Source organism: Eurosta solidaginis, chromosome 2 (assembly GCF_040869045.1).
Source record: "Eurosta solidaginis isolate ZX-2024a chromosome 2, ASM4086904v1, whole genome shotgun sequence".
Taxonomy (NCBI): Eukaryota; Metazoa; Arthropoda; class Insecta; order Diptera; family Tephritidae; genus Eurosta; species Eurosta solidaginis.
The window spans coordinates 29,270,054-29,291,968 of record NC_090320.1 but is presented as its reverse complement, the minus strand read 5'-3'; the positions used below and the strand labels follow the sequence as shown (position 1 = coordinate 29,291,968).

The 21,915-nt window shown below is 33.3% G+C and overlaps 1 protein-coding gene across 7 annotated transcripts in view; it reads right to left on the bottom strand.

Annotated features, from left to right (window-relative positions):
• LOC137239477 (ADAMTS-like protein 3) overlaps positions 1-21,915 on the bottom strand; it is a 1,132,820-nt gene that overhangs the window by 814,198 nt on the left and 296,707 nt on the right. The window lies entirely within an intron of this gene.

Genomic DNA, 21,915 nt, shown 5'->3' with positions numbered 1-21,915 from the left:
CCAAATGTTTCAAAATATTTAGGTTGTGCCTATTTCCTGAAATGTAGAAGTTTCTACTTATTGTAAAATATCACATGGCCTTTCTCAGTTCAATAGCACAAATTAACTCTGCAAATATATAAACAAATCAAATGGAAATTTACTGTTGAAAAAGCCATATGTTTCAAAATATTTACGTTGTGCCTATTACCTGAAATGTAGAAGTTTCTACTTATTGTAAAATATCACATGGCCTTTCTCAGTTCAATAGCAAAAATTAACTGTGCAAATATATAAACAAATCAAATGGAAATTTACTGTTGAAAAAGCCAAATGTTTCAAAATATTTAGGTTGTGCCTATTTCCTGAAATGTAGAAGTTTCTACTTATTGTAAAATATCACATGGCCTTTCTCAGTTCAATAGCACAAATTAACTCTGCAAATATATAAACAAATCAAATGGAAATTTACTGTTGAAAAAGCCATATGTTTCAAAATATTTACGTTGTACCTATTTCCTGAAATGTAGAATTTTCTACTTATTGTAAAATATCACATGGCCTTTCTCAGTTCAATAGCAAAAATTAACTGTGCAAATATATAAACAAATCAAATGGAAATTTACTGTTGAAAAAGCCAAATGTTTCAAAATATTTAGGTTGTGCCTATTTCCTGAAATGTAGAAGTTTCTACTTATTGTAAAATATCACATGGCCTTTCTCAGTTCAATAGCACAAATTAACTCTGCAAATATATAAACAAATCAAATGGAAATTTACTGTTGAAAAAGCCATATGTTTCAAAATATTTACGTTGTGCCTATTACCTGAAATGTAGAAGTTTCTACTTATTGTAAAATATCACATGGCCTTTCTCAGTTCAATAGCAAAAATTAACTGTGCAAATATATAAACAAATCAAATGGAAATTTACTGTTGAAAAAGCCAAATGTTTCAAAATATTTAGGTTGTGCCTATTTCCTGAAATGTAGAAGTTTCTACTTATTGTAAAATATCACATGGCCTTTCTCAGTTCAATAGCACAAATTAACTCTGCAAATATATAAACAAATCAAATGGAAATTTACTGTTGAAAAAGCCATATGTTTCAAAATATTTACGTTGTGGCTATTACCTGAAATGTAGAAGTTTCTACTTATTGTAAAATATCACATGGCCTTTCCCAGTTCAATAGCAAAAATTAACTGTGCAAATATATAAACAAATCAAATGGAAATTTACTGTTGAAAAAGCCAAATGTTTCAAAATATTTAGGTTGTGCCTATTTCCTGAAATGTAGAAGTTTCTACTTATTGTAAAATATCACATGGCCTTTCTCAGTTCAATAGCGCAAATTAACTCTGCAAATATATAAACAAAACAAATGGAAATTTACTGTTGAAAAAGCCATATGTTTCAAAATATTTACGTTGTGCCTATTTCCTGAAATGTAGAATTTTCTACTTATTGCAAAATATCACATGGCCTTTCTCAGTTCAATAGCAAAAATTAACTGTGCAAATATATAAACAAATCAAATGGAAATTTACTGTTGAAAAAGCCAAATGTTTCAAAATATTTAGGTTGTGCCTATTTCCTGAAATGTAGAAGTTTCTACTTATTGTAAAATATCACATGGCCTTTCTCAGTTCAATAGCACAAATTAACTCTGCAAATATATAAACAAATCAAATGGAAATTTACTGTTGAAAGAGCCAAATGTTTCAAAATATTTACGTTGTGCCTATTTCCTGAAATGTAGAAGTTTCTACTTATTGTAAAATATCACATGGCCTTTCTCAGTTCAATAGCACAAATTAACTCTGCAAATATATAAACAAATCAAATGGAAATTTACTGTTGAAAGAGCCAAATGTTTCAAAATATTTACGTTGTGCCTATTTCCTGAAATGTAGAAATTTCTACTTATTGTACAAATATCACATGGCCTTTCTCAATTCAATAGCACAAATTAACTGTGCAAATATATAAACAAATCAAATGGAAATTTACTGTTGAAAAAGCCAAATGTTTCAAAATATTTAGGTTGTGCCTATTTCCTGAAATGTAGAAGTTTCTACTTATTGTAAAATATCACATGGCCTTTCTCAGTTCAATAGCACAAATTAACTCTGCAAATATATAAACAAATCAAATGGAAATTTACTGTTGAAAAAGCCATATGTTTCAAAATATTTACGTTGTGCCTATTACCTGAAATGTACAAGTTTCTACTTATTGTAAAATATCACATGGCCTTTCTCAGTTCAATAGCAAAAAATTAACTGTGCAAAGATATAAACAAATTAAATGGAAATTAACTGTTGAAAGAGCCAAATGTTTCAAAATATTTACGTTGTGCCTATTTCCTGAAATGTAGAAATTTCTACTTATTGTACAAATATCACATGGCCTTTCTCAATTCAATAGCACAAATTAACTGTGCAAATATATAAACAAATCAAATGGAAATTTACTGTTGAAAAAGCCAAATGTTTCAAAATATTTAGGTTGTGCCTATTTCCTGAAATGTAGAAGTTTCTACATATTGTAAAATATCACATGGCCTTTCTCAGTTCAATAGCAAAAATTAACTGTGCAAATATATAAACAAATCAAATGGAAATTTACTGTTGAAAGAGCCAAATGTTTCAAAATATTTACGTTGTGCCTATTTCCTGAAATGTAGAAATTTCTACTTATTGTACAAATATCACATGGCCTTTCTCAATTCAATAGCACAAATTAACTGTGCAAATATATAAACAAATCAAATGGAAATTTACTGTTGAAAAAGCCAAATGTTTCAAAATATTTAGGTTGTGCCTATTTCCTGAAATGTAGAAGTTTCTACTTATTGTAAAATATCACATGGCCTTTCTCAGTTCAATAGCACAAATTAACTCTGCAAATATATAAACAAATCAAATGGAAATTTACTGTTGAAAAAGCCAAATGTTTCAAAATATTTAGGTTGTGCCTATTTCCTGAAATGTAGAAGTTTCTTCTTATTGTAAAATATCACATGGCCTTTCTCAGTTCAATAGCACAAATTAACTCTGCAAATATATAAACAAATCAAATGGAAATTTACTGTTGAAAAAGCCATATGTTTCAAAATATTTACGTTGTGCCTATTACCTGAAATGTAGAAGTTTCTACTTATTGTAAAATATCACATGGCCTTTCTCAGTTCAATAGCAAAAATTAACTGTGCAAATATATAAACAAATCAAATGGAAATTTACTGTTGAAAAAGCCAAATGTTTCAAAATATTTAGGTTGTGCCTATTTCCTGAAATGTAGAAGTTTCTACTTATTGTAAAATATCACATGGCCTTTCTCAGTTCAATAGCACAAATTAACTCTGCAAATATATAAACAAATCATCACATGGCCTTTCTCAGTTCAATAGCACAAATTAACTGTGCAAATATATAAACAAATCAAATGGAAATTTACTGTTGAAAAAGCCAAATGTTTCAAAATATTTACGTTGTGCCTATTTCCTGAAATGTAGAAGTTTCTACTTATTGTACAAATATTAGCCATTCTCAATTCAATAGCACAAATTAGCTGTGCAAACATATAAACAAATCCAATGGAAATTTACTGTTGAAAAAGCCAAATGTTTCAAAATATTTAGGTTGTGCCTATTTCCTGAAATGTAGAAGTCTCTACTTATTGTAAAATATCACATGGCCTTTCTCAGTTCAATAGCACAAATTAACTGTGCAAGCATATAAACAAATCAAATGGAAATTTACTGTTGAAAAAGCCAAATGTTTCAAAATATTCACGTTGTGTCTATTTCCTGAAATGTAGAAGTCTCTACTTACTGTACAAGTATCAACCTTTCTCAATTCAATACCGCAAATTAACTGTGCAAATATATAAACAAATCAAATGGAAAATTACTGTTGAAAAAGCCAAATGTTTTAAAATATTTACGTTGTGCCTATTTCCTGAAATGTAGAAGTTTCTACTTATTGTAAAATATCACATGGCCTTTCTCAGTTCAATATCACAAATTAACTGTGCAAATATATAAACAAATCAAATGGAAATTTACTGTTGAAAAAGCCAAATGTTTTAAAATATTTACGTTGTGCCTATTTCCTGAAATGTAGAAGTTTCTACTTATTGTAAAATGTCACATGGCCTTTCTCAGTTTAATAGCACAAATTAACTGTGCAAATATATAAACAAATCAAATGGAAATTTACTGTTGAAAAAGCCAATTGTTCCAAATTTTACGTTGTGCCTATTTCCTGAAATGTAGAAGTTTCTACTTATTGTACAAATATTAGCCATTCTCAATTCAATAGCACAAATTAGCTGTGCAAACATATAAACAAATCCAATGGAAATTTACTGTTGAAAAAGCCAAATGTTTCAAAATATTTACGTTCTGCCTATTTCCTGAAATGTAGAAGTCTCTACTTATTGTAAAATATCGCATGGCCTTTCTCAGTTCAATAGCACAAATTAACTGTGCAAACATATAAACAAATCAAATGGAAATTTACTGTTGAAAAAGCCAAATGTTTCAAAATATTCACGTTGTGTCTATTTCCTGAAATGTAGACGTCTCTACTTACTGTACAAGTATCAACCTTTCTCAATTCAATAGCGCAAATTAACTGTGCAAATATATGAACAAATCAAATGGAAAATTACTGTTGAAAAAGCCAAATGTTTCAAAATATTTACGTTGTGCCTATTTCCTGAAATGTAGAAGTTTCTACTTATTGTACAAATATTAGCCATTCTCAATTCAATAGCACAAATTAGCTGTGCAAACATATAAACAAATCCAATGGAAATTTACTGTTGAAAAAGCCAAATGTTTCAAAATATTCACGTTGTGTCTATTTCCTGAAATGTAGAAGTTTCTACTTACTGTACAAGTATCAACCTTTCTCAATTCAATAGCACAAATTAACTGTGTAAATATATAAACAAATCAAATGGAAAATTACTGTTGAAAAAGCCAAATGTTTCAAAATATTTACGTTGTGCCTATTTCCTGAAATGTAGAAGTCTCTACTTATTGTAAAATATCACATGACCTTTTTCAGTTCAATAGCACAAATTAACTGTGCAAACATATAAACAAATCAAATGGAAATTTACTGTTGAAAAAGCCAAATGTTTCAAAATATCCACGTTGTGTCTAGTACAAGTATCAACCTTTCTCAATTCAATAGCGCAAATTAACTGTGCAAATATATAAACAAATCAAATGGAAAATTACTGTTGAAAAAGACAAATGTTTCAAAATATTCACGTTGTGCCTATTTCCTGAAATGTAGAAGTCTCTACTTACTGTACAAGTATCAAACTTTCTCAATTCAATAGCGCAAATTAACTGTGCAAATATATAAACAAATCAAATGGAAAATTACTGTTGAAAAAGGCAAATGTTTGAAAATATTTACGTTGTGCCTATTTCCTGAAATGCAGAAGTCTCTACTTATTGTAAAATATCACATGGCCTTTCTCAGTTCAATAGCACAAATTAACTGTGCAAACATATAAACAAATCAAATGGAAATTTACTGTTGAAAAAGCCAAATGTTTCAAAATATTCACGTTGTGTCTATTTCCTGAAATGTAGAAGTCTCTACTTACTGTACAAGTATCAACCTTTCTCAATTCAAAAGCGCAAATTAACTGTGCAAATATATAAACAAATCAAATGGAAATTTACTGTTGAAAAAGCCAAATGTTTCAAAATATTCACGTTGTGTCTATTTCCTGAAATGTAGAAGTCTCTACTTACTGTACAAGTATCAACCTTTCTCAATTCAAAAGCGCAAATTAACTGTGCAAATATATAAACAAATCAAATGGAAAATTACTGTTGAAAAAGCCAAATGTTTCAAAATATTTACGTTGTGCCTATTTCCTGAAATGCAGAAGTCTCTACTTATTGTAAAATATTACATGGCCTTTCTCAGTTCAATAGCACAAATTAACTGTGTAAACATATAAACAAATCCAATGGAAATTTACTGTTGAAAAAGCCAAATGTTTCAAAATATTGACGTTGTGCCTATTTCCTGAAATGTAGAAGTCTCTACTTATTGTAAAACATCACATGGCCTTTCTCAGTTCAATAGCACAAATTAACTGTGCAAACATATAAACAAATCCAATGGAAATTTACTGTTGAAAAAGCCAAATGTTTCAAAATATTTACGTTGTGCCTATTTCCTGAAATGCAGAAGTCTCTACTTATTGTAAAATATTACATGGCCTTTCTCAGTTCAATAGCACAAATTAACTGTGTAAACATATAAACAAATCCAATGGAAATTTACTGTTGAAAAAGCCAAATGTTTCAAAATATTTACGTTGTGCCTATTTCCTGAAATGTAGAAGTCTCTACTTATTGTAAAACATCACATGGCCTTTCTCAGTTCAATAGCACAAATTAACTGTGCAAACATATAAACAAATCCAATGGAAATTTACTGTTGAAAAAGCCAAATGTTTCAAAATATTTACGTTGTGCCTATTTCCTGAAATGCAGAAGTCTCTACTTATTGTAAAATATTACATGGCCTTTCTCAGTTCAATAGCACAAATTAACTGTGTAAACATATAAACAAATCCAATGGAAATTTACTGTTGAAAAAGCCAAATGTTTCAAAATATTTACGTTGTGCCTATTTCCTGAAATGTAGAAGTCTCTACTTATTGTAAAATATTACATGGCCTTTCTCAGTTCAATAGCACAAATTAACTGTGTAAACATATAAACAAATCCAATGGAAATTTACTGTTGAAAAAGCCAAATGTTTCAAAATATTTACGTTGTGCCTATTTCCTGAAATGCAGAAGTCTCTACTTATTGTAAAATATTACATGGCCTTTCTCAGTTCAATAGCACAAATTAACTGTGTAAACATATAAACAAATCCAATGGAAATTTACTGTTGAAAAAGCCAAATGTTTCAAAATATTTACGTTGTGCCTATTTCCTGAAATGTAGAAGTCTCTACTTATTGTAAAACATCACATGGCCTTTCTCAGTTCAATAGCACAAATTAACTGTGCAAACATATAAACAAATCCAATGGAAATTTACTGTTGAAAAAGCCAAATGTTTCAAAATATTTACGTTGTGCCTATTTCCTGAAATGCAGAAGTCTCTACTTATTGTAAAATATTACATGGCCTTTCTCAGTTCAATAGCACAAATTAACTGTGTAAACATATAAACAAATCCAATGGAAATTTACTGTTGAAAAAGCCAAATGTTTCAAAATATTTACGTTGTGCCTATTTCCTGAAATGTAGAAGTCTCTACTTATTGTAAAACATCACATGGCCTTTCTCAGTTTAATAGCACAAATTAACTGTGTAAACATATAAACAAATCCAATGGAAATTTACTGTTGAAAAAGCCAAATGTTTCAAAATATTTACGTTGTGCCTATTTCCTGAAATGCAGAAGTCTCTACTTATTGTAAAATATTACATGGCCTTTCTCAGTTCAATAGCACAAATTAACTGTGTAAACATATAAACAAATCCAATGGAAATTTACTGTTGAAAAAGCCAAATGTTTCAAAATATTTACGTTGTGCCTATTTCCTGAAATGTAGAAGTCTCTACTTATTGTAAAACATCACATGGCCTTTCTCAGTTCAATAGCACAAATTAACTGTGCAAACATATAAACAAATCCAATGGAAATTTACTGTTGAAAAAGCCAAATGTTTCAAAATATTTACGTTGTGCCTATTTCCTGAAATGCAGAAGTCTCTACTTATTGTAAAATATTACATGGCCTTTCTCAGTTCAATAGCACAAATTAACTGTGTAAACATATAAACAAATCCAATGGAAATTTACTGTTGAAAAAGCCAAATGTTTCAAAATATTTACGTTGTGCCTATTTCCTGAAATGTACAAGTCTCTACTTATTGTAAAACATCACATGGCCTTTCTCAGTTCAATAGCACAAATTAACTGTGCAAACATATAAACAAATCCAATGGAAATTTACTGTTGAAAAAGCCAAATGTTTCAAAATATTTACGTTGTGCCTATTTCCTGAAATGCAGAAGTCTCTACTTATTGTAAAATATTACATGGCCTTTCTCAGTTCAATAGCACAAATTAACTGTGTAAACATATAAACAAATCCAATGGAAATTTACTGTTGAAAAAGCCAAATGTTTCAAAATATTTACGTTGTGCCTATTTCCTGAAATGTAGAAAACTCTACTTATTGTAAAACATCACATGGCCTTTCTCAGTTCAATAGCACAAATTAACTGTGCAAACATATAAACAAATCCAATGGAAATTTACTGTTGAAAAAGCCAAATGTTTCAAAATATTTACGTTGTGCCTATTTCCTGAAATGCAGAAGTCTCTACTTATTGTAAAATATTACATGGCCTTTCTCAGTTCAATAGCACAAATTAACTGTGTAAACATATAAACAAATCCAATGGAAATTTACTGTTGAAAAAGCCAAATGTTTCAAAATATTTACGTTGTGCCTATTTCCTGAAATGTAGAAGTCTCTACTTATTGTAAAATATTACATGGCCTTTCTCAGTTCAATAGCACAAATTAACTGTGTAAACATATAAACAAATCCAATGGAAATTTACTGTTGAAAAAGCCAAATGTTTCAAAATATTTACGTTGTGCCTATTTCCTGAAATGCAGAAGTCTCTACTTATTGTAAAATATTACATGGCCTTTCTCAGTTCAATAGCACAAATTAACTGTGTAAACATATAAACAAATCCAATGGAAATTTACTGTTGAAAAAGCCAAATGTTTCAAAATATTTACGTTGTGCCTATTTCCTGAAATGTAGAAGTCTCTACTTATTGTAAAACATCACATGGCCTTTCTCAGTTCAATAGCACAAATTAACTGTGCAAACATATAAACAAATCCAATGGAAATTTACTGTTGAAAAAGCCAAATGTTTCAAAATATTTACGTTGTGCCTATTTCCTGAAATGCAGAAGTCTCTACTTATTGTAAAATATTACATGGCCTTTCTCAGTTCAATAGCACAAATTAACTGTGTAAACATATAAACAAATTCAATGGAAATTTACTGTTGAAAAAGCCAAATGTTTCAAAATATTTACGTTGTGCCTATTTCCTGAAATGTAGAAGTCTCTACTTATTGTAAAATATTACATGGCCTTTCTCAGTTCAATAGCACAAATTAACTGTGTAAACATATAAACAAATCCAATGGAAATTTACTGTTGAAAAAGCCAAATGTTTCAAAATATTTACGTTGTGCCTATTTCCTGAAATGTAGAAGTCTCTACTTATTGTAAAATATTACATGGCCTTTCTCAGTTCAATAGCACAAATTAACTGTGCAAACATATAAACAAATCCAATGGAAATTTACTGTTGAAAAAGGCAAATGTTTCAAAATATTTACGTTGTGCCTATTTCCTGAAATGCAGAAGTCTCTACTTATTGTAAAATATTACATGGCCTTTCTCAGTTCAATAGCACAAATTAACTGTGTAAACATATAAACAAATCCAATGGAAATTTACTGTTGAAAAAGCCAAATGTTTCAAAATATTTACGTTGTGCCTATTTCCTGAAATCTAGAAGTCTCTACTTATTGTAAAACATCACATGGCCTTTCTCAGTTCAATAGCACAAATTAACTGTGCAAACATATAAACAAATCCAATGGAAATTTACTGTTGAAAAAGCCAAATGTTTCAAAATATTTACGTTGTGCCTATTTCCTGAAATGCAGAAGTCTCTACTTATTGTAAAATATTACATGGCCTTTCTCAGTTCAATAGCACAAATTAACTGTGCAAACATATAAACAAATCCAATGGAAATTTACTGTTGAAAAAGGCAAATGTTTCAAAATATTTACGTTGTGCCTATTTCCTGAAATGCAGAAGTCTCTACTTATTGTAAAATATTACATGGCCTTTCTCAGTTCAATAGCACAAATTAACTGTGTAAACATATAAACAAATCCAATGGAAATTTACTGTTGAAAAAGCCAAATGTTTCAAAATATTTACGTTGTGCCTATTTCCTGAAATCTAGAAGTCTCTACTTATTGTAAAACATCACATGGCCTTTCTCAGTTCAATAGCACAAATTAACTGTGTAAACATATAAACAAATCCAATGGAAATTTACTGTTGAAAAAGCCAAATGTTTCAAAATATTTACGTTGTGCCTATTTCCTGAAATGTAGAAGTCTCTACTTATTGTAAAATATTACATGGCTTTTCTCAGTTCAATAGCACAAATTAACTGTGCAAACATATAAACAAATCCAATGGAAATTTACTGTTGAAAAAGGCAAATGTTTCAAAATATTTACGTTGTGCCTATTTCCTGAAATGCAGAAGTCTCTACTTATTGTAAAACATCACATGGCCTTTCTCAGTTCAATAGCACAAATTAACTGTGCAAACATATAAACAAATCCAATGGAAATTTACTGTTGAAAAAGCCAAATGTTTCAAAATATTTACGTTGTGCCTATTTCCTGAAATGCAGAAGTCTCTACTTATTGTAAAATATTACATGGCCTTTCTCAGTTCAATAGCACAAATTAACTGTGTAAACATATAAACAAATCCAATGGAAATTTACTGTTGAAAAAGCCAAATGTTTCAAAATATTTACGTTGTGCCTATTTCCTGAAATGTAGAAGTCTCTACTTATTGTAAAATATCACATGACCTTTTTCAGTTCAATAGCACAAATTAACTGTGCAAACATATAAACAAATCAAATGGAAATTTACTGTTGAAAAAGCCAAATGTTTCAAAATATCCACGTTGTGTCTAGTACAAGTATCAACCTTTCTCAATTCAATAGCGCAAATTAACTGTGCAAATATATAAACAAATCAAATGGAAAATTACTGTTGAAAAAGACAAATGTTTCAAAATATTCACGTTGTGCCTATTTCCTGAAATGTAGAAGTCTCTACTTACTGTACTAGTATCAAACTTTCTCAATTCAATAGCGCAAATTAACTGTGCAAATATATAAACAAATCAAATGGAAAATTACTGTTGAAAAAGGCAAATGTTTGAAAATATTTACGTTGTGCCTATTTCCTGAAATGCAGAAGTCTCTACTTATTGTAAAATATCACATGGCCTTTCTCAGTTCAATAGCACAAATTAACTGTGCAAACATATAAACAAATCAAATGGAAATTTACTGTTGAAAAAGCCAAATGTTTCAAAATATTCACGTTGTGTCTATTTCCTGAAATGTAGAAGTCTCTACTTACTGTACAAGTATCAACCTTTCTCAATTCAAAAGCGCAAATTAACTGTGCAAATATATAAACAAATCAAATGGAAAATTACTGTTGAAAAAGCCAAATGTTTCAAAATATTTACGTTGTGCCTATTTCCTGAAATGTAGAAGTCTCTACTTATTGTAAAATATCACATGGCCTTTCTCAGTTCAATAGCACAAATTAACTGTGCAAACATATAAACAAATCAAATGGAAATTTACTGTTGAAAAAGCCAAATGTTTTAAAATATTTACGTTGTGCCTATTTCCTGAAATGTAGAAGTCTCTACTTACTGTACAAGTATCAACCTTTCTCAATTCAAAAGCGCAAATTAACTGTGCAAATATATAAACAAATCAAATGGAAATTTACTGTTGAAAAAGCCAAATGTTTCAAAATATTTACGTTGTGCCTATTTCCTGAAATGTAGAAGTCTCTACTTATTGTAAAATATCACATGGCCTTTCTCAGTTCAATAGCACAAATTAACTGTGCAAACAAATAAACAAATCAAATGGAAATTTACTGTTGAAAAAGCCAAATGTTTTAAAATATTTACGTTGTGCCTATTTCCTGAAATGTAGAAGTTTCTACTTATTGTAAAATGTCACATGGCCTTTCTCAGTTCAATAGCACAAATTAACTGTGCAAACATATAAACAAATCAAATGGAAATTTACTGTTGAAAAAGCCAAATGTTTCAAAATATTCACGTTGTGTCTATTTCCTGAAATGTAGAAGTCTCTACTTACTGTACAAGTATCAACCTTTCTCAATTCAAAAGCGCAAATTAACTGTGCAAATATATAAACAAATCAAATGGAAAATTACTGTTGAAAAAGCCAAATGTTTCAAAATATTTACGTTGTGCCTATTTCCTGAAATGTAGAAGTCTCTACTTATTGTAAAATATCACATGGCCTTTCTCAGTTCAATAGCACAAATTAACTGTGCAAACATATAAACAAATCAAATGGAAATTTACTGTTGAAAAAGCCAAATGTTTTAAAATATTTACGTTGTGCCTATTTCCTGAAATGTAGAAGTCTCTACTTATTGTAAAATATCACATGGCCTTTCTCAGTTCAATAGCACAAATTAACTGTGCAAACATATAAACAAATCAAATGGAAATTTACTGTTGAAAAAGCCAAATGTTTCAAAATATTTACGTTGTGCCTATTTCCTGAAATGTAGAAGTCTCTACTTATGGTAAAATATTACATGGCCTTTCTCAGTTCAATACCACAAATTAACTGTGTAAACATATAAACAAATCCAATGGAAATTTACTGTTGAAAAAGCCAAATGTTTGAAAATATTTACGTTGTGCCTATTTCCTGAAATGTAGAAGTCTCTACTTACTGTACAAGTATCAACATTTCTCAATTCAAAAGCGCAAATTAACTGTGCAAATATATAAACAAATCAAATGGAAAATTACTGTTGAAAAAGCCAAATATTTCAAAATATTTACGTTGTGCCTATTTCCTGAAATGTAGAAGTCTCTACTTATTGTAAAATATCACATGGCCTTTCTCAGTTCAATAATACAAATTAACTGTGCAAACACATAAACAAATCAAATGGAAATTTACTGTTGAAAAAGCCAAATGTTTCAAAAAATTTACGTTGTGCCTATTTCCTGAAATGTAGAAGTCTCTACTTATTGTAAAATATCACATGGCCTTTCTCAGTTCAATAGCACAAATTAACTGTGCAAACATATAAACAAATCAAATGGAAATTTACTGTTGAAAAAGCCAAATGTTTCGAAATATTTACGTTGTGCCTATTTCCTGAAATGTAGAAGTCTCTACTTATTGTAAAATATTACATGGCCTTTCTCAGTTCAATAGCACAAATTAACTGTGTAAACATATAAACAAATCCAATGGAAATTTACTGTTGAAAAAGCCAAATGTTTCAAAATATTTACGTTGTGCCTATTTCCTGAAATGTAGAAGTCTCTACTTATTGTAAAACATCACATGGCCTTTCTCAGTTCAATAGCACAAATTAACTGTGCAAACATATAAACAAATCAAATGGAAATTTACTGTTGAAAAAGCCAAATGTTTCAAAATATTTACGTTGTGCCTATTTCCTGAAATGTAGAAGTCTCTACTTATTGTAAAATATTACATGGCCTTTCTCAGTTCAATAGCACAAATTAACTGTGTAAACATATAAACAAATCCAATGGAAATTTACTGTTGAAAAAGCCAAATGTTTTAAAATATTTACGTTGTGCCTATTTCCTGAAATGTAGAAGTTTCTACTTATTGTAAAATATCACATGGCCTTTCTCAGTTCAATAGCACAAATTAACTGTGCAAATATATAAACAAATCAAATGGAAATTTACTGTTGAAAAAGCCAAATGTTTCAAAATATTTACGTTGTGCCTATTTCCTGAAATGTAGAACTTTCTACTTATTGTACAAATATTAGCCATTCTCAATTCAATAGCACAAATTAGCTGTGCAAACATATAAACAAATCCAATGGAAATTTACTGTTGAAAAAGCCAAATGTTTCAAAATATTTACGTTGTGCCTATTTCCTGAAATGTAGAAGTCTCTACTTATTGTAAAATATCACATGGCCTTTCTCAGTTCAATAGCACAAATTAACTGTGCAAACATATAAACAAATCAAATGGAAATTTACTGTTGAAAAAGCCAAATGTTTCAAAATATTCACGTTGTGTCTATTTCCTGAAATGTAGAAGTCTCTACTTACTGTACAAGTATCAACCTTTCTCAATTCAATAGCGCAAATTAACTGTGCAAATATATAAACAAATCAAATGGAAAATTACTGTTGAAAAAGCCAAATGTTTCAAAATATTCACGTTGTGTCTATTTCCTGAAATGCAGAGGTCTCTACTTATTGTAAAATATCACATGGCCTTTCTCAGTTCAATAGCACAAATTAACTGTAAACATATAAACAAATCAAATGGAAATTTTCTGTTGAAAAATCCAAATGTTTCAAAATATTTACGTTGTGCCTATTTCCTGAAATGTAGAAGTCTCTACTTATTGTAAAATATCACATGGCCTTTCTCAGTTCAATAGCACAAATTAACTGTGTAAACATATAAACAAATCCAATGGAAATTTACTGTTGAAAAAGCCAAATGTTTCAAAATATTTACGTTGTGCCTATTTCCTGAAATGTAGAAGTCTCTACTTATTGTAAAATATCACATGGCATTTCTCAGTTCAATAGCACAAATTAACTCTGCAAACATATAAGCAAATCAAATGGAAATTTACTGTTGAAAAAGCCAAATGTTTCAAAATATTTACGTTATGCCTATTTTCTGAAATGTAGAAGTCTCTACTTATTGTAAAATATCACATGGCCTTTCTCAGTTCAATAGCACAAATTAACTGTAAACATATAAACAAATCAAATGGAAATTTTCTGTTGAAAAATCCAAATGTTTCAAAATATTTACGTTGTGCCTATTTCCTGAAATGTAGAAGTCTCTACTTATTGTAAAATATCACATGGCCTTTCTCAGTTCAATAGCACAAATTAACTGTGTAAACATATAAACAAATCCAATGGAAATTTACTGTTGAAAAAGCCAAATGTTTCAAAATATTTACGTTATGCCTATTTTCTGAAATGTAGAAGTCTCTACTTATTGTAAAATATCACATGGCATTTCTCAGTTCAATAGCACAAATTAACTCTGCAAACATATAAGCAAATCAAATGGAAATTTACTGTTGAAAAAGCCAAATGTTTCAAAATATTTACGTTATGCCTATTTTCTGAAATGTCTCTACTTATTGTAAAATATCACATGGCCTTTCTCAGTTCAATAGCACAAATTAACTGTGCAAACATATAAGCAAATCAAATGGAAATTTACTGTTGAAAAAGCCAAATGTTTCAAAATATTTACGTTATGCCTATTTTCTGAAATGTAGAAGTCTCTACTTATTGTAAAATATCACATGGCCTTTCTCAGTTCAATAGCACAAATTAACTGTGCAAACATATAAACAAATCAAATGGAAATTTACTGTTGAAAAAGCCAAATGTTTCAAAATATTTACGTTGTGCCTATTTTTTGAAATGTAGAAGTCTCTACTTATTGTAAAATATTACATGGCCTTTCTCAGTTCAATAGCACAAATTAACTGTGTAAACATATGTTTGCGGGGCAGTGTGGACCCGGGGAAGTCGGGCGTGTGTGTCGCAAATAAAAAGAAAGCAAAGAAAAGAATTAGAGCGAGTAATGACAAATGTATTCACGTTATAAACAATATAAATTCTCAGCTTTATTTATTATCAAAAAGGGAATTGCTTCACAAACCAATTCGAAAATTCAATGATCTTAAAGTTGTTAATTACACATTCGTGCACGGCAAATGTTAATAATATGACGACCGCAAATTGTTGGATAAATTACAATTCAAAATAGAAATATTGGTGGCTGATTGCCAGACAATTGCCAAGTGCAAATTCTAATGTTAAAATCGCAATTATTAAAAAGAATCACAATAGCAAAGTGCGATTATAGCGTAAATTATATGCACAAACTATGAAAAGATACGTAATATGATAACTCACCTGTGAGATAGCTGCTGGCTCGTGAACGTTCCAAAATAGAAAGAAAGATTTAAAAACGAAAAAGGTCCGCACCACCTGCCGATAGCTAACTTTCGTCGAGTTTTTCCCCTTTGAAGTTAGCGCTCGGCAGGGGTGGGCCGTTACCGGTAAATAATAATATTGCCAAAAAATGTGCATTAGGGTGGTAGCGAATATTTAGGCTGGTGGCCTAAACATGCCGGCCCCCTTGCGGCGAGCAACTCGAAAGACCAAAGAAAAAACTGGTGAGTACGCCAGCAACCTTCACAAGGCAGGATAAAATAAATAAATTAAAAATATGATGTGTATGTATCGTTGGATCGTAAGTACGATCTCCGGCGGAGATCCGTGCTCGCAGTAATGCAGCCTCGCTGAACTGTGGTATAGTTTAAGGTTTTATAGTGGGTGGGCTCCGGACACGACGAGGCCGAATATTGTGGCTTGGGTGAGGAGCCCGCCGACAGTCGACGCGGGCGTGCCGCCGACCATAATACTGGCGTAGACGTCGGCGCCCAAAGTGAGCAACACTGGCGACGATCGGTAAAACGTCGGATCGGCCAGCTTCATGAACTGGAATGGGGCCGCTACCGACGGGTCCAGATTTGCCGTGGGGTTTAACCTGGCATAGTTTGCTATTACGGTGGCTTGGGTCGTGATCTTTCCCGCTACCCCATACCTCCCTCGAAGAACGACGGTGCACCTCGAAAGACGTGCGGTATTGTTACGCTCCAGGTGTAGATCCTTGCACAGATTGGCATCGATAATGCTGGTGGGAGCGCAGGCATCTAACAGGGCGCGGACCAGGTGTAAACGGCCTCCTGCCTCAATTCGGACTATGGCTGTCGGCGCGATGGCGATCAATGCCCGAGTTATCGTCGGTGCCGCTAAATTGTCCCGGAGTCTACCACTCCTGAAGCCCGTGGGGGTTTGTTGTTGCCTCACGAGAGCTCGATGGTTGTTGCGCATCTTATTAGGGGCCGCCCTCCCAGTGAACTGTCGTGACGAGCGGGACGGACGCGGTTCCGCGTCGCCACGCTGGTTGCCAGTAGGGCGGTGCGATGGGCGGAAAGGACGTGTCTCCGCGCCATCCCCGATTTGTAAGCGCGCGAAAGCGCCGTGCATAGGCGAGCGGTTCTCGGGTCTCTCATGACGTAATGGGGGCCGGAATCGCGGCGTTTCTAAGCTGCCCGATTGGGCTACCTCTGCTGCATTGGCCAGCCTCTCTTCTTCCTCTTCTTCCTCGACTTGCTGGGCCCATGATTTAGTTTTCTCCGTGACATGGATGGAGAGGACCCCGTCCGAGCTCGCATCGTCGTCGTTGTGCTTGCTTTGAGGTGGCGACGGCTGATCCTCGTCCATGTGTAGCGTCGTGTGATGTGGTTCACTGCAACGTCGGCATCGGTCTTGGCTGGGGCAGATTTCCAGGCGGTGGAACGGGGATAGGCAGTTGGGACAATAGCGGTGAATGAGTGTTGCACGTAGTCGCTCCTCAGTCGACATACCACGGTAAATTGGGCACAATCGCACTCCGTGCGGTTTGGTGCTCAGACGGCAAGCGATGATGAACGCATTTGGGCGTGCCTCGGTCTTGGAGCGTTTGAATGCAAATCCAGGCATGTCTGGAAATGGTAGCGTTTAGTAATATCGCTGCATAGGTTGGTTGGGTGGCTAATTGCCGGAGACCCGGGGTCGATTCTGGCTGACCTATTGGTTGGCGTACTCGGGATAAGGGGTACATGTGGGGTGCATAATCTTATTAGGTTATTCTGCCTACACATTGACGTATAGTGGTTGGACCCACTATGTGGTTTGGTAAACTTTCATTGAGATACGCCTAAGCGTATCTTTAATTTTGAAAATCTTTTCATCAGAATGGAAATTCTGATGTTGAAACAATCAATAGTAAAATTAAGTATTATTAAAAATAGACTTAGGACAAACTATATTTTTTGGTGTTTGCCTAAAGCAGGCAATACGCCGTAATATACGGTATATCACGGTAAACCAGTGTGTTGTCACGGCTCCTTGTAATTGCCCTACAAAAATTTGGTCACAAAACTTACCCACGCCCATGCACATGTGACTATGAATATAACCTATGAATGACTGTAAAATGACTAGTCAAATGACGTCGTGCAGATAAAATGGGGAACACTCTTTGTGTTGATTCGGGCCATGTTGTGTGAGAATCACAAATTGTGGTGTGTTTGTTGATTTCAACACAACCCTGGTGGGAATAGCCTACACTATCGAGTGTGGCACTTTGTAGAGCTGTCAGCTGATAACTCCTCCACTCATTGGAGTCAGACAGCTGTGCAGTGCTGCCAATTTGGCAGCGTAACGATATCTAATGGTCATGTCGATGTTGTGTTTGAGGACGTTCACGTTTGAGTTCTGACGCGACCTGAACTCTGATAAGTACTTTTGGACGTTTTAATTTTTTTTTTTTTTTGTGGGTTTTTTTCATAAAGTTCATTTGTTGAATTACTATTTCATAAAAATTTCTGAACTTTCCTTTAATTATTTTATTAATCTTGAAAATTGTATCGTAATCTCCAATTAGCCTTTCCACAGATAACTTTAAGCTAATAAAAAACTTGAAAAAGCTTGGAAATTTCACGGTCTTATGTAATTTGAAAGTTATTTCGTTATAGTATAAGAAACAGTCGAAGACTAAGTTTGAGATCAGACGAAAGCTTAACTTTTCGTAATGAAAATAATAATGGAAAGTGATTTAAGGAGAATAACTATTTTATTTTTTTTTTCCATGGTTTTTTTGATAAAAGGAAACCCATTATAAACCAGAGCGCCTTTTTATTCCGGTCTATATTTTCGCGTTTGTATATGCATTTTGGGTTTTGTTCGCGTGCTAAACACTCGGGTGTGTTGGATATCACGGATCCGAATTGTGTTCTCATGGGATCGCGCGGACTGCGTTCCCGGCTTAAGTTAAAAATGTGGTAGAGTGGCAACCTTGAGCTGTTCATTAAGAAAATGTCATTCATGGGAATGTGGATACGTACATTTTCTGAATGAATTTTCAAGTCGAAAGCGTATAACGTGGTTTGGTAAGTATGGTCCTTTTTGGTTAATTTTCGCCGCTCTACTAATCTTGTTTTTCTTATTTTGTTTCAGATTTCTTTGGCTGGATTTTGCTTGCATCTGATGTTGAGTAAAGCGCTGATCCATGATGTTCTATGCGCCACAATCTCTTTTATTAATTTATTATTTGTGGGAGCACTATTCAATATTACCCCAACAGTTTTAGCACGCTGGCTGCGAGGGCCTTTGGTGCTTATTCTTATTTCATCTGTTTCTAGCGACTCTTGGTTATTTTGCAAAGGTCCTTCCAAAGAGACAATGGCGATGGCTGGATGTAACTTAACCTTCGGTTTCAAAGATGTCAACACTGACGACCTGAATTTAGGGGATGTACCCCACAAACTAATACGTCTCTCTTCTTTATTTCCAGCTCATCGCCTAATTCTGTCCGCGGTAAGCTATGATTTTAACACGAATTGTTAGTGATGGCGGGATTTGTCCCCTTATCGAAATCCGCAGTATCGACAGCGACACCTTTGACATCTTAATCACATCTTGCTATACGGGCAAAGCGTTCAAAATCCACTGAAAATGGCGAACGTTATGAGTGATGTTGAATGTTAAGATCCCATAACGCACAGCTGGACTCGATGTGCTAACAAGAATGAAACCAATTTTTTTTTTTTTTTTTTACAAGTGTTACGGTACACCATGGACAAACATTTGTATTTGGAGGGTGCTCTGGACTACTGGCACGCTGCCATCCTGAGACTAACCCATGGACTAAGATGTTGGGTCTGTTGCTGTTGGAAATTGCATAAGCTACGAGCGTTCGCGATGGATGCGTGGTGATCGTGCTGGCATATTCACTCGTAGTCAGTTGTACCGCAAAGGTATGTGTGCGCAAAAAATATCTTATTTTACCGTCATAATCTTCCAACCAATAAAGAATTAATTGATGTTTATTATTATTATTATTTTTTTATTTCAGTTTAACGACTAATCGAGCAAGAGTGGGATTGGTGCTCTCAGGCGTGGCACGACGTGCCTTCCCAACATCACCAAAGCCTTGCGGCGAGGCAACTCACGATACGTGAAGCCCCAAAAACACCGCTCTGAATGAGAACAAGCCACGAGATGATAGTGCGTAGGTATGGTGTATGATACATAGCATTGCGTGTGCTATTTGGTCATGGGTATGGTTGAATGCGGCCAGAAGCGCGACCCAGTACAATTCGCTGTGACGGCAACCTCAGCATTGAATGATGCATATGTAGTTGTCGCCTGGCAACCCTTAACATTGCCTGGTAAAACAATAATAACAAATGAAAACAAACGACAAGAGACTGGATTAAAAGCAAATTATACCAAGGTCGACTAGGTCCCCGTCGTAAGAATTTGCAATTAGTTGGCGTTACTGCACTATTCCTTGCAGCATAATATGACGAATTAGTGCCACCATCAATTGAGGTTTTGTGTACATAGCCGACAATACCTATTCTGCTAAGCATATTATACAAATGGAATTAAAAATATTCAAAACGCTTGACTGCAATGTGTCGCGTCCATTGCCAATACATTTCTTGAGTCGTTTTCCCAAAGCAGCCAACGTGGAAGATAACCATCATGCAATGGCCATATTTCCTCGAATTAACATCGATAGAGTACGATTTAGCATCATATAAGCCATCAGGGACTGCCGCTGCATCCCTATTTTTAGCTTTACATTTGCTGAAAGATAATTCAAAATTACCAACTGGTTTTAACACCAACCACTGGACATCAACAATGCAATGGTATTCACACTACACTCGTGATCATTTACGACCAATTTACAGAAAAATTGCAAATGTAGTGCGACATGCAAGCGTTGCTCAATTGCAGGCTCTCTAGACAAAATATCAATCATCAGAATTATATAAAATCTCCCTGCGTTCAGAGTTATATGACAGATTAATTGATTCAATAATTAATTCGAACAAATGAACGCAAGTGGTAATTAGACGGTTTGGGCGATAGAGGCAAACTGCATGATTTTAAGTTGTGTTTATGGCGTTTAGTTTAATTGGTTAATGGCGGTTTTTATAACAAAACCTATAATTTTATCTGTCATATTCCACTTAAAGAAAAGTATATATATTTTTAAAATTTAACCTTGTGCGCGTTGAAATCATAATCACGAAACAAAACCGTGAGCCAAGTAATTGCCATTGGTGCCGGGAATGTTTCAGTTTCGCTCGCGTTCCTCATCAAGATGTCTTCGTGACTGTGAACTATATTAGATTCAGCTAATAATCCAAAATTTCTCATCCAACCCATTTCTATCGCTGTTCCAGCCTATACCGATAAGAACATTATCTACATTGGCTTGTTCCTCTCTGGTAGACTGGGTTTCAGTCTCCTGTCAACTATTGCTGTTACGGCAATCATTGCCCGATGGGCCTCTGGCACCATCCCTTCTTACGGGATACGGTACGGCAAAATCGGCAGTTGGGTCAACTGAAGGTATGAGATAATTCGTCTAATTTCTTAGATTTATATTATTTATATATTATATTTTCGTGGTAAGAGGTGAGCTAGTATGCACGTTTGTTATTGTATTTTATGTTATTTTTAGTTTTGAAGTGAGTACTTAGGTTGTATGATAGGATTTCAAAAAGGGGCTTGTCTAATTGTATGGGTTTTAACTGTAATCAATTTTTAGATTGAAACCCGTTGGTGTTCCCTCCCCTTTTTTTTTTCAAGTCGCGTTTGCGCCCCCCAAACCATCAGTAAGCCTTTATGAATTTCTCTACATCTCAATGCAATTTGGTTACGCTTTCTGATTAGATAATGAGTTCATTGAACAAAGAGATAATCAATGAACCATATGAATACTGTGATGATCAAAACCTAAATATAGTTTGTCAATCATCTTTTGGAATCATATTGGACTCCAATACGTTTACTTTAGGTGATCAAAAATTTGAATAATTTTT